We start from the raw sequence: 14,690 nt of genomic DNA on the forward strand, positions 1-14,690 counted from the left end.
ATATTTTGGCTATTTCTTCCATTTCCCGGGTCCTCCCAGTAAACTCCCAGTAAGATTATTCCTGCATGCACTGCCTGGTGGGCCATGGACAGGATCCAATACCTACTTAATCTACAATCTGTACAACTGACCTTACCACTGTCCAGTGGCCCCAGCTCTTTTTCAAGTCTGTGGCTGAGCCACGCTCTGCCCCAATATGAATAGCACACATGTAGTCTGGAACATTTTTAGAACAGTTTCCTTCCCCTTGGCTACCTTCTATTCATCTTTCCTGGCTTAGCTCAAAGGTCATTCCCTCAAGAAAAGATTCCCTGACCCACCAAATAGGTCATGTCCTATGTTATGGTCTCATGGGATGCTAAATTTCTCTATCAGAGCACTTGTCAAAAATTGTAATAAGGCCTATGTTGTGCAATTAGTTTTTATTCTCTCCCTTCCTTTTTAGAATAAAAGCTCTGTAAGTGCAGGGGCTATCTGTCTTGTTTTTCTTTATCCTCAGTGCCTAGAACTTTACCTTATGTGTAAAACACACAAAATAGATATTAACAGAGGAATGAGGAATAAGTGCATGGAACAAATAGTACCAACCGTATTTTGAACCATGTGAAGTCCTATGTCCTTTACTAGACCATGTCTATCTTTCAGAAATATAGAAATGACTCCAATGTGTTAGGCTGATGTGTTATTATATGAGTCTGAGAGTGTCCTGATAAGTGTGCCAAGATCTGGCACCATGGCCACCCAACCTGGCTAGCACGTTCCTCATTTTTCTAATATGACATGTCAGTTGCCTAACCCATCCACCAGGTGCTCTTGCACTTGTGTACGTCAACCTCTGCTTACCTACAGAGGGAGCTGTGCCCCTCACCAGCTATGTGCCCTTAACTGGCTACTTGACCTTCCTTTTCTTACCTGTAAAATGAGGACATGGTACATAGATTAGAGATTTCCCTTCCCACTGTGAAGAGGATGTGTAAACTTCTGCCGAAACTTAGACACCATCACAGAAATAAAGAGGAAGAGGGGAAACACCTTGAGAAGGAAAACGTGGTCCCGATAGTCTTAATAGCAGAATCCACAGGATATTTACCTGGGACAGTTTTAAACTCAGAGACTGCATTACCTTTCTTTTATCTTTTCTTTTCTTTTTAAGAAACTGTTTTCTGCTAATCTTATTTCCATTCTGTTTAAAGCCTGGGGAAGAACAGCTTCATACCACTCCGTGGTTGTTCCTACCCTTTCAGTGGCCTGAGCGGCGGGAGCTGCAGACCAGTCCTCAGTGGCGGGCTGAGGGCTCCCGTCTTGTGCAGGAACTTCTGGGCAGGCACAGAGACACCTGCGCCTTCAGACCCGTCTGCGCCCGCGGGTAGAATACAGTGAACTTGGGAGCTGCAGCAGTCCATTCACCCTGATGCTCCTCCTTGGCCATGGCCTTCTCAGCATGGCCTGCTCTTCCTTTTCAGTCTCTCCAGCACCTCTGTAGAAGCAGAGATCAGGCGGGACCTCCCACGGGTGTGCACACGGGATGGTACCACGCATGTGCAGAACTTCCTGGGCCAGGATCCACCACCTCAGACCCACTGAGTGAACTCCCTTGTTGCTGCAAGGATGGCAGTGTCCACAGGGCGCAGAGGAGAGTCTGTGTTACAGGGAGCAGTGGTTGGTGGGGTAACGTACAACACCTCTGTGAGAGGCTGGTCGCCAGCCCTGGGATCAGTAACCCCCAGAAGACACGGCCCCTGGAAGGCTGCCTGGATCTGGTTAGTGAAGTTTCCAGGGGTGAAGCGGGCAGCAATAGGAGTGGCTCCAGTGACAGCAGCAAACTTCAGCACAGCCCTCTGGCCAGTGTTCCTGGAGGATATGACACTGATCAGTCAGTTTTTAAATGGTAACAATGGCACAAGCCATCTGCAGGAGCTTCTCCCAGGTCCCCTTCAGATCTATAATGTAGATGCCATCACTTTTCCTTTAGGAGATGTATTGTTCCATTTGGAAGTCAAGGTTGGTGCCACCTAAGTGGGTTTCTGCTGCTCGGAATTTGAGGACATCCTCCTCCTTCATCTGTGGGACATCAAGTGTTCTAAACTTTGTGAACGTTTCCCTTTAAGTTACAATGAGAACCCAAGACAATGCTGTATGGACTCCTCTCTGGGTAAGTGAGGAAAGGCTGCATTACCTTTCATTGGCAAGTCTGAAGTTTTCTTCATCCATCAACAAGCATGGGATCTTGAGAGCAAAATGGATCCAGAAGGAAAATGTCACTTTCAGTTATAACATCAAGTTTCATTGAGCCTAAACCAAAGTTTCAGTCTCACTCCCAATTTAAACTTTCTGCTTTTCCCAACATCCCCTGATTTGCAACCCTCAACATAGCCCTGAGTCATGGGCAGGAATCTTTAGCGGGGAGTGAGAAGTGTATGTCTGGGTGTATTCTCCTCACTTCTACTGGATCTCCAGATTTGGGGTAAAAGGGAGGGGAAGAGGAAGAAGAGAGAGAAACATCCTTTCCTAGTGCTGCTGTTAATGTTTTATGTCTCCCTCGGCTACTCCTGCCTGTCTCTAGAGGCTTCCATACGCTGGTCTTTGGCCAGTTGCTTGTGGATTACTTGGAGGCACCCTGAGGACCTACACACTGTGCAGCCCCTGACATTCATGTGAGTGACACACAATCCAGCTGATATCTTGCCCTCCTTCACTCTCAGCTTTTGCAATCACCTTACTGCCATTTTCTGCTGGGGCGACCTTCAAGGAGCTTTAAATCCAGTTACCTTCAAAATATCCTCTGGGCCCATAGAAAACTCAGACATCCCTTCCATGCTGAATAGTGGCGTCACTGCTCCTCTGTGGCTTTTTCTCCTTACCCTGCTGTTGCCAACTGCTCCTCTGGCTCCCACCTTCAGGGTGCTCAGACAAGCCATGCTGGGCTCACATATGCCCCCACCTATAGGGAAGGGATCATGTGTCAAAATCCCAAGAACTTTCTCACTCTCCTCTGCTTGAGAGGCAGCACCTTCATGGGCCTGAGACTGTCTATAACTCAGCCAGCATCCAGAGAGGAGTGAGAAGCCAGGTTCCCCTTCTTGTAGGCAGCCCCAATTTCTTGGAGTGGTTCTCTGAGAGCTAGTCTCATCTGACCTGAGAAGTGAGTAACTCATGGGGAATGGAGGAGTGATGACACAACAGTTCATATGCAGCCAACAACTCATTAGTAAGAAGTTCCTACTTAAGCAAACTGAATTTGAGTTTCTTACCTTTTCTTATGTAGGTGGTGGGGTATTGCAAGGCTATCTGGTCTACCTTTTAATAACGTCTGCATATGTACCTAGCATCTCCATTTTAGAATGTGAGAGTTCTTTTAGCTTTGCAGCTGTAGCCCAAAGTCCATGACAAGAAGAGCCCCATTTAACATCCTGTTAAATAAATTTAAATATATATAATATAATAATTTACCAAATTTGGATCATATATTTTATAACTTCCTTTTTCTTACTTAAAGATGTATTGCAAAATTTCCCTTGTTACTAAACGTGCTCTGAAATGTTATTTTTAATACCTGTGAGAGGGAGACAAATAATCTCTCACAGCATCAGTAGTATTCAGGCTGGGTCTAAAAGGGTGAGTCATAGTTTTCTAGGGAGAGAAAAGGGAAACCTCATATGAAAAGATGTAGAATCAAGAAAGAACATCAAATGTTTTGGGAACTGGGAGGAAGAGGAAGGGACTTGATCTACACAATCTTGTGAAATTAGAGGGTAAATACTTATTACTGCTATGATTACTATTACTATTATGATTCATTTTATTTTCAAAAGAGGAAACTGAGGCTTAGAGTAAGAGATCTGTCAGTGGTAAAGCCAGAATTCAAAGTTAAGACTTCTGGAACCTAAGAGGAAACTGAATGTAAGAAGGAAAGTTAGAAATCAAGGAGCCCAAAGTCATGACAAGGAGAAGGGGTACACTAGAAGTGAGAGGGTGAGAAGGGAAGGAAAACCCTCTCTCCGTTTCCAATTCAATCCCCTTTGTTCTCAGAGAGGCCTGGGAAGTTGACCACCAACTTCCCTCATCTGATGAGTAAAGTGTAATAAGTGTATGCTTTTCCTTTTTGTACAAATGTGAAGTCATTTCCAAAATTAGCCCTGTCCAACTGTTAAAATCCCCAAGTTCCCAAACTCTCTCAACAGGAAACAAGCAGTGGACATCCAGATGTTTCTCCTCCCAGTGTTTGTGTAGTGTTTGCATTTATCTTTTTCTTGTCAAATCATGACTTTATGAAATGCTTTATTATGGTGATTGGTCATATGCACAGAAGTCCTAGGAAGGGGAACTGAGGGCAGCCTGGGTACGGGGTGACACATAGCTCCTTAGCCAATGATCCGTCTTGGAAAACCATTTCTGAGAGCCACACTTCCAGGAAATGCTCAGAGTTAAGGAATTCACCAAGTATGTGACTCAGTTGAGACTGCTCCTTTTCTTTATGATGAGAATTAGCACAAGGAACAACCCTGATGAACTGCCCTTTGGAAGTAAGAAGGAGAAGGATCTGCCTGAAAATAACGCAATCTACCAAAGGCTGTGAATACAAAAAGGACATATTCCTGCAGGAAGAGAGGTGAATGGAAGATGGGATGGTAAATAATAAACAGACTATCACCTTGGGTATCATTAGTTATCTCTCACCTTGTGCCAAGAAGTGGGCTATAAAACGTCAGAATTTTACATACACTGCCTCTGCTAATCCTCAGAACAATCCTAAGAAGGAAGTACTATTTTCCTGCCCTGTTTATAGATGAGGAAACTGAAACCCAAGACAGGTTAAGAAACTGAAAATGTTATACAGCTAGTAAGTGGCTGAGCTGGGAATCCAACCTAGGTCTCAGTCCAAAGAGACTATGCATTTGACTCATCATTATATTGTGAGTGCAATGGACATAATTCTATCATATGAAAAAAAAGGGGGGGTGGGGATACTTTTTGTTCTGATTCTCCAAGGAGGAGTTGGGATTTTGCCTCAGTTTCTAACAACACCAGAACTGTCTGTTTTTCTCTCTTTTAGTAACATTTTAATGAGGGTCTTTCTCTTCCTTCCTCTATGGCACCTATTTTGCTTAGGCATTGGGGTCACTTTTGATCATTTTTCTTGTCTTGTTTTTAAGCTGGCATTGTTTCATTCTTTCTTTGAATCCCAAAGAAAGATATGAAAGGCAAACAGCACATACCTGACAGGTCATGGTGATTAGCAATGGAAACAACAAACAAACAAAACAAAATAGCTACAGGATTGGATCCTAGAAGCCTTTCTCCTGCCAGATAACTGGTGACCAAAGTGATCAGACTTTCAACTCATATCACACTGGATTATTTGATCTTTTTTCCTCCTCTTTAATTATGATCTTAACCAAAACTCCATGTTCTTTGTCCCACTATTAAAGTGAGGGAAGGAAGAAAAAACAAAGATAAATATAACCAACTTTATTTGGATCTGCTATGTCTCATTAGCAATTTTATGGTTTGGGTATAGAGTAATACTTAGTCCAGAGAAGGCATTTGCTCTTTCTGATTTATTTTTTAAACTAAATGTTTAATTGTTTTGTCCCCTTTGGCCTCACTAGAGAAAGATCTATATCCTCCATGCACATACTGTAAGAATGGGCATCAACAGAAGTCAAACATCTGCTCACCAGACCTGCCCCTAAGTCTTCTTCTTAAGCACCAGGGGAAGAATCTCAAGTTAGTCTCCAGTTTGACTTTGCAAGAATGCTGCAGAATCCTCTGTAGTGTTTTTGCCTCTCACCTTTCCTGGGAGTTTATAGGGGGCTTTGAAGTTCCTCTGAACAAACAGGGTCTCTGTGTTTCAATATTGCTGAGCCAACCCTGGGGCCTTAGTTCCATCAGCTCCTTATTAAGTGTTTAGTAATTCCAGTTTCCACCTTTTGGTCTTGCTTGCTTTGCAAACATCTGGAGAGAATTAGCTCCCAGGTCTCTGTAACATACCCATTTTGTGGTTCTAGGGAGAATTGTGTGCTAGGGGATGTTGTTGCCCTTAACGAGCTTTCTTTATGGTGTTTAACTGTAAAAGGTACCCTCATTAATATCAACAGACAAAGAGAAAGTGAGGCTGTTCCACCTCTATTTAGCTCTTGCCTTCTTGACTGTGCGTGAGCCCTTCTTGCTGAAAAAGGAAGAATAAATATCACGAAAATGGGAATGAAGTAAAAGATGAAAAGAGTACATCATAAGAATAATAATAACAACAATAATGTCCAGACACTTGAAATGAGTAGAAGTCTATCCCTGCCCGATTCATGTGCCTACATGTGCCTTTTGCGCTCTTGAAATGTGGCTGGTATATATGTATTAAGGTTTACTGTAAGTATAAACCACACTCTAGATTTGGAAGACTTAGCATAAAAAATGTAAAATATCTCAATAATTTTTACATAGATTATATTTTGAAATGATAATAATTTGGAGATATAAGGTTAAAATTAACTTTACCTGTTTCTTTTTAGTAATTTAATGTGGCTATTAGAAATTTTAAAATTATGTAAATGGCTCATCTGTGTGTTTTGCATCATGTTTCTATTAGACAGCAGTGCACTGAAGGACCAGACTAATGATTTAACAGGGTATGACTCTGGACTTGCAAGAGTCCCATGACTTGGAATCCATGTGACATCAAAGTGAACAAGAGAGATGTTGAAAGAAGTATTAAGAAAATGTCATCCTGGGCTTCCCTGGTGGCGCAGTGGTTGAGAATCTGCCTGCCAATGCAGGGGACACAGGTTCGAGCCCTGGTCTGGGAAGATCCCACATGCCGCGGAGCAGCTGGGCCCGTGAGCCACAACTACTGAGCCTGCGCGTCTGGAGCCCGTGCTCCACAACAAGAGAGGCCACGATAGTGAGAGGCCCGCGCACCGCGATGAAGAGTGGCCCCCGCTTGCCACAACTAGAGAAAGCCCTCACACAGAAACGAAGACCCAACACAGCCATAAATTAATTAATTAATTAATTAATTAATTTTAAAAAAAAGAAAATGTCATCCTGCATCTCAACAAACAGGAAAAGGTGGCTATTGGAAACTACTGACTGGTAAGCTTTTTCTCAGTACAAAATTCTAGAATCAATTATTAAATACAACATTTATAAGCAAATTAGAAAGCAAGTAGATGAGTACAAGAAACCAGCTAAGTTCACTAAAAACAAGGCATACCACATCAAATTCACTACCATTTTTGATGAAATGGTTGCACTGACAAATCTAGGGAATTATATAAACATGCCTGATTTCAGCAAACTATGAGACAAAACTTCTCATGTCATCCTTGCAGACAAAGTTCAGACAGTTGTGTTGGATAATAGTAATTGGGTAAAACCACAACTGGTTGAATATTTGTATTTAGTCTTTAAAATTTACCTATAGCAAGGTCTATAGGGGAGGTCACAAAACTAAAAATTAATTGAATTAATATGATGGTTACCAAAATCAATATTCAAAAGAGAATGCATCAGTAATGGGAATATGACATACAACCACCATAAATGTAAAGTGCTTAGCTCATAAAATGAATTGTGTAGATACAGCACTAAGGTAGTCTGGCTTGAAAATAATTAATTAATGAAAAGAATTAATTTTTTTAACTAAATGTGAATTATACTTGTGGAAAAATATCACAGGAAGTAGTAGTCTCACTTTATTGTACTTAATTGGCTAAATCCAGAATATTTTGTTCAGTTCTTGGATAACTACAATGGTGGGGGCTGGACAGTCTTAACAATGAGAAAATGAAGGCCCTACAGGCTGACAAAGAGGAGTCAGGGTGGCTGTGACATGAGAGCTGTGCTCAATGCTATCACTTGGAGAGTGTGGACATTCTGCTTTGTTACAAAATACAGGCAGATCCCAGAACAATTAGTGGAAGTTACAGGAGAGGTAGGAACAGACCATAGTGAAGAAGAGTTTTTGGAGCTCTCCATGGGGAGAGACTGGGTTCCTATGGCATTCATCAGGAATGTTAAAGAAGATACTTCTACATTGGAGGGAGATTGAAATAAGTGAGATCTTTAAATTTCCAACTCTAAAATCAGAAATCCTATTAGTATAGGGAGTCTTTAAATACTCTACACATTTCTGCTTTGGTGAAATCAAGCTAAGTATCATCTGGAAGTTTCTTGAAAATGATGAGGCACCGGAAATTAGACTATCAGGAAACCTTGTACGTTCTAGCTCTCTGTGTATGTTTGGGTGTGGGGATGAAGCAAAGCCCTGATTTATAGGATTTACCAATTTCTGTGGTGTAAATACTCCTACCACAGCAAATGTTAAGCTACCCACAGTTTAACAACTGGCTCACAAATTTCCTGAAAGTTTAACATGGCTTTCACAGTCAGTATGAGCTGGCTCTAGTTATCTGCTACTAACCCATCACCTGGTGGTCAGAATGTGGTGTCAGCAAGACAGATTCGATCAATCAAATGTTGGGTATTGTTTTTTGTTTTTTCATGTTTGCTATGGGTCACACACTATGAAAATTGTTAATATGTGACATGGTATTTTCCCTCAAAGAATTTAAGGCCAACTAGTAGGGGAGGAGAATTGGTTGGGGGGGGACAAAGATTAACACACACAGAACAAATAGAAAGTATTTTAGGACATAGTGCAGGAGCTGACCATATAGGTCTATGCTGGTAACGCAGTGAAGGCACAAGAGCTAATGTTTATTGAGGGTTGAAATGCTCCATGTGCAGTGTGAGCCACTTTTCATAACTCAAGATTCATAATCTTAACCCTGTAAGGTAGCCATTGTGCCATTATATGAGTGAGGAACCAGAGCTCAAAAATATCAAGACGCGAGCCTGAGGCCACACCGCTGGTAGGAACACAAGACCCGCTGAATCTACACATCCAGTTCATTCCACCCTTCTGTCCTTTGCATCTTCAGGGAAGGAGGAGGTAAGCCTGGGATGGTGTGGCTCCTGGCCCAGGCTGACCCAGAGAGCAAGGCAAGGCAGACGGCACGGAGGTCATGCTCCCAATCCCCACCCATACACGCTGAAAGGCTGCCCCCTGCTGCTCCATCAAACTGACTGGGGGGCTTCCCTGGTGGCGCAGTGGTTGAGAGTCTGCCTGCCGGTGCAGGGGACACGGGTTCGAGCCCTGGTCTGGGAAGATCCCACATGCCGCGGAGCGACTGGGCCCATGAACCACAATTACTGAGCCTGCGCGTCTGGAGCCTGTGCTCCGCAACAAGAGAGGCCGCGATAGTGAGAGGCCCGCACACCGCGGTGAAGAGTGGCCCCCGCTTGCCACGACTAGAGAAAGCCCTCGCACAGAAACGAAGACCCAACACAGCCATAAATTAAAAAAAAAAAAAAAAGCTTAAAAAAAAAACTGACTGGGGTGTCGGTTTTGAGTTTTTATTAAAAGTTCCAGCTGTGTGAGTCAGGGCAGTAAATAGCTCCCTGAGCCTCAGTTCCTCTTCTTCCATAAAATGAAAAGAAATACTATCTAATTTACACTTCCCTGAGATTAAATGTGTTAATTTTACAAAACACCTAGCACAACGGCCAGCACAGAGGGAGCATTCCATAAATATTAAAATCCTTTCCGTCTACACAGCTGCATGGTTCTCTCCCTAGCTGGACTGTCGTATGTGTCTTTATGTCCTTCAGCAATTAGCACAGTGCCTGGCAGAGTCCGGGTAAGCCTTGTTCAGTTACAGCAGTGATTCATTCCTCTGGGCCCAGAAATACTTTTTACATTAAATAAAACAAATATATATATACACATGTAAAGATCCATTCCAATGCTGAGAAGTCAGTGTACGCTTTTCTCGGGGCTGGTCATTCCACACAAATGAGGACATCCTGATGGTCTGCTCTGCTCAGCCTGAAAGCTGCCTCTATCTCTTTATTAACTTCAGCGAGGTGTCATCTTGCTGCCATGATCTTTCCATTCTAGGGAGTTGTTTGTCCCATTACAGTAACAAGTGATGGTGCTGAGGTTGCCACTAAGAGTCCAAGGAAGAGTGTCATAATGGAGGCTAGAGTTCAAGTATGACAGCTCAAGGCAAGTTCAGTCAAGGAAACCAGTGGTGAAGGTCACGGGGCTGTTGGTGAGGCCCTCGGATTTTTACTAAGGACCTCACGTCCATCACTGCAGCCTGAGAGGGCTGCCCAGTAATTGCACAGATGGGAGCTGGAAGCCTGAGGCTTGTCATGACTCCAGGGGATTTGAAGAGAACAGAAAAGTGGTTGGCAACAGACAAACTCCATAAGATCAAGCAAAGGCACCCAACCGTGCTAATTCACTCTTTCCATTAACTCATCTCCCCCTACCCAGAGCTGCTTACCAGGGTGTGCCTATAGGCAGGCGCTTCCTCACCTGCGCACGCAGGAACCAACTATGAAATCCACCTATGTATGTTCTGTGGAATCTGGCTCTAATTTTAGCAGACAGCACGAGCTGTCCTCTGGTTTTTATTAAAATCCATAAGTAAGAGAGTAATTCATACTCCAAAATGTTACAGACTTACTATTTACATAGCGAGACTGATTGAAAACTGTTCTGTTGTTTTCTGCTTTACTCTATTTGGCAATTGTTCTTTAATGAGCGTGGAATCCTTTTATATTTTAAAAAAATAAACATTTTTTAAAAGAGTAAGAGTTTCATGTCAGAAACAGAAGTATAGACACAAAGATTTCTATCGCTAAAGGCTTTGAGAACCATATTCCTAGAGCTCTGATGATCAGAAAATCGACTTATTGGGGCATTTCCCTCCACTTTCTGTAAATCTGAGTAAACTTTGTTCTGGGACTGCCAATTGAAGATTGAGAAATACACATTATAATTAGAGGGATGAATAATCGGTCGAATTCCCTAGTACCTACTGCCATTTGGATTCTAGGTGAAGTGCTTGGAAAATGATGGCTTTTCAAAAGCTGAGCTTTCTCAGCATGGAATGACAGGATATGGGACAGGTCTTGGTCCAATGTTTGCCAAGCATCAGCTGTGTGCTGGGCACTGTTCTGGGCACTGAAGATATAGAGATCATTCATGTCTTCAGTCTAGCTAGGAAGGTAGATATGAAAGCAATATCGCAGTACCAGGGGGTGACTTATGTACAGAGGGTGTGGTGACTGCTCAGGGCAGGTTTCACAGAGCCCGGGACATTTCAAAAAGCTTCCTTTTAGGGTAGGAATTTGCTTAGCAGACTAGACATGGTTGGGTGGTAAAGGAGTGGGTAGAGATACAGGGAATCTGGCAGAGAGAAAAAATGAAAGTATGATCAGGACCTCGCGACAAACTCATTTGAAGTTCTCCAACACACAACAGTTCTTGCCCCAAATAAGAACTGAGGCTAGTGGGCCATTCTGAGCCCCGATTCCACCCAACACCTATTAGTCCTGCCATGTACTCAGTATAAGTATGGTGATGATTCAAGAAAACCACGTGACATCATCATCCAAAATCCCTTGATGATCAGAGAGTTGTCTTACTGTGGTGCTTCCTGTCTTTTTGGTGAACGTGTAGAGCAAAAGTGAAACTCTGAGGCTGCCCATTCAAGGATGAGAAATTGCATATTAGAATTAGCATAACAAATACCTATGTTTTGTATAACCTACCAGAGATCCTGGAATGGCTTTTCCTGAAAGAATTTACAATCTGGACACTGTCCTACCACCTAGACAGGCGGGAAAGGAAAGGAGTGTTGCCACCAAAGTTGCTTGCTCTGTCATCGGCGGCCTTCCAGCCCAAGAAATAAAAATAACTGCAAGGTAATTTTAATCTTTACTGAGTTCTGTTGAAACATATCAAAAAGAATCCCAAATGCACAGCAAAACATCTTAAAATTGCCTTTCCCATCTCTCTCTTGTCGTATATATCACACATTTATGGCTCCCTCCTCCCAATTCTTTCCTCCTTCTCCCGGTATCCCTCCAAACTCTCTTAAACCCAGCGACAAGAGCACTTGTCTTCTCTCCCCCAGCTCCCGTCCCGCCTTTCTGAATTTATTCCTCCTGAGGCTGGTAGCTCCCTCTCCCTTTTCTAAAGTAAATCAATTTCACCTTTCCGGCCCTATACTCCAATCAACACCACAGTATTTTTATATCTGTGGCAGAAGTTTAATAGGCAGAATGGGGGGATGCTTTGCAGAGGCTAGAATACCCAGGGGAATGATTTGTTTTTCTTGTCATCTGAACAGCAAGCATTTTTAGCCTCTGCTGGCAAAGTTTCTCTGTGGTGGCTCCCATATTTTAGGCCTCGCTCACCCTAAAAACGTAAGCCTTCCCATATCAGAGAAGCTTGATGTAAAGTGATCTTCATGAACCTATTTTCTGGAACTTACTTGTCTTTCCTTTTTACTCATAGAAAATTTGAGTATCTTCTCCTTTACTCCTCAAAGGTGGCTAACTATAAGAATATTATTCATGATACAACAAAAAAAGAAGCAGACTCACAGATATAGAGAACAAACTAGTGGTTACCAGTGGGGAGAGGGAAAGGGGGTGCTATATAGGGGTAGGGGATTAAGAGGTACAAATTACTAGGTATAAAATAAGCTACAGGGCTTCCCTGGTGGCACAGTGGTTAAGAATATGCCTGCCAACGTAGGGGACATGGGTTCGAGCCCTGGTCCGGGAAGATCCCACATGCCGTGGAACAACTAAGCCCGTGCGCCACAACTACTGAGCCTGCATGCTGCAACTAGTGAAGGCCATGCACCGAGAGCCTGTGCTCCGCAACAAGAGAAGCCACCACAATGAGAAGCCCGCACACTGCAACGAAGAGTAGCCCCCGCTCACTGCAACTAGAGAAAGCCTGCGCGCAGCAACGAAGACCCAACGCAGCCAAAAATAAATAAATAAATAAATATATTTTAAAAATAAAAATAAAAAATAAAATAAGCTACAAGGATATATTGTACAATACAAGGAGCATAGCCAATCTTTTATAATAACTATAAATGGAATATAACCTTTAAAAATTGTGAATCGCTGTATTGTACATCTGTAACTTATATAATATTGTACATCAACTTCAATTAAAAAAAAGACACCATTCATGTAGCGCTTGTCATCCCCACAAACCCCAAGGGCAGGGTCCTCGTCCGTTAGCACTGTCCCTGGAAAATGCCATGCACCCATTTCTTACTGTAGTTAGTATTTGTTGAAGTGGATCGAACGTGAGCTTAAGTTTCTCAAAGGGTCTTTTAGTCTGTTGTCACTGACGTGAAACCTGGAGCACACATGATGGTATCTCCCCATGTCTCAAGCCACCCTATGAATGGGTGACCTGGAAGCAGTCTTCCCCTCACGGGATTTCCTCCGATATCAACACTGCAAGCCGAGGGTCTTTAAGGACAGAAAAAAGCCATTTGTTTTTCCTTTCCTCTGAAAAATGACCAGGTGCAAAGTTTTCCACCCAACTCCTGACTTCTCTGAGCCCACTCTGGCATTTGAAGAGTTAACCTGTTGCCACCTAGTGGCTCTCGGCCAACCTGCGGGACCCCCAGCTCACAGAGGAGGAGGGGCCGAGGGTGGTGGGGTGAGGTTGCCTTGGTGAAGGGGCAAGGTTCCACGGCGGCTTTGTCTTCCCACCCCCAGTACTACTTAGAGGGGTTGGCTTTTTAAAAACATATTCCCTTTCTCCTCTCCCTCCCTCCCTCCCCTGCAACTGGGGCCTGTTTCCGCTAGACCTGAGGCAAAGCAGTAGTGCAGGCTAGGATTTCTTGCAAGTTTTCCGCTGTGGGGTGCCGCAACAGCTGTGACCCTGGCTTGATTTTGATGTAGACTTCAAGGGCACCGTCCCCAGCAGGGGGAACATTTTTACCTCAGGAGCCTATTCACATTGGTAGCCTTGGCAGGGAAAGTTCCAGAAGCTTTGATTACACAAATACCTCTGCTAAGTACAGGCCCAGTCTTGGCAACCTGGGGAGAGAGAATGTGCACGTGGGCTGATTAAACCAAACGACCGTTTCCTTTGCTGGGGCGGGGGGCTGAGGGTCTTCAGCTTGGAAATGATTTTTTTCCCTGGCTGTGTTGCCTGGAAACTTGGAGGGTTTAATTAGGACTGGGGAGGTTTTGGGCTTCTGCAGCTGCCTCTTCTCTCCCCCAGGGTTACTGAGTATGTGTGTGTGTGTGTGTGTGTGTGTGTGTCCGGCAGTGCAGGCCAAAGCCGTCTGGAGAAGTAAATTGTGTACCGCGGCAAATGTGACCCTTTTTATTTCAATTGATTTTAGTTAATAACTTTGAACCTTGTAAACCACAGAGAGGCTGCGTGTGGTTTACATATCGCGTATTGGAGCTGGACAACTAGGTGGAAGTGGTAGCTGTTACCTTCTTACCTACATCCATCAAGGGCCAATCTTCGAAAAGTTTTCTCAATGTTCCCAAGTACGTCCAGGAAGAACGGCCCTGGGTCCATGTCTCCCTGGCTCTGTGAGTTCCAAGGGAGAAGTAAGGCAGAGCCCAGTCTACCCCAATGCAGTTATCTTACTTTGTTAGGAAAAATCAACAAATTAAAATACAATCTATTAATTCTTTATTGACCTCAATGTACTTTATTCATCTCAACATTACCAGTTAGTTATTCTCCCGTTTGGAGATTTTGAAGAATTGAGGAGAAACATTTTCTTTTCCATTTTTCTTTGGTATGTGTGTATGTTTGTATTTATTTATTTTTCAACTAC

At 43.3% G+C, this 14,690-nt stretch overlaps 1 pseudogene; it reads right to left on the minus strand.

The window, feature by feature from the left end:
• Positions 1-1,119: 1,119 nt before the first annotated feature.
• Positions 1,120-14,425, minus strand: LOC102999926 (40S ribosomal protein SA-like; annotated as a pseudogene).
• Positions 14,426-14,690: the final 265 nt, after the last annotated feature.

This window comes from Balaenoptera acutorostrata, chromosome 1 (assembly GCF_949987535.1).
Source record: "Balaenoptera acutorostrata chromosome 1, mBalAcu1.1, whole genome shotgun sequence".
Taxonomy (NCBI): domain Eukaryota; kingdom Metazoa; phylum Chordata; class Mammalia; order Artiodactyla; family Balaenopteridae; genus Balaenoptera; species Balaenoptera acutorostrata.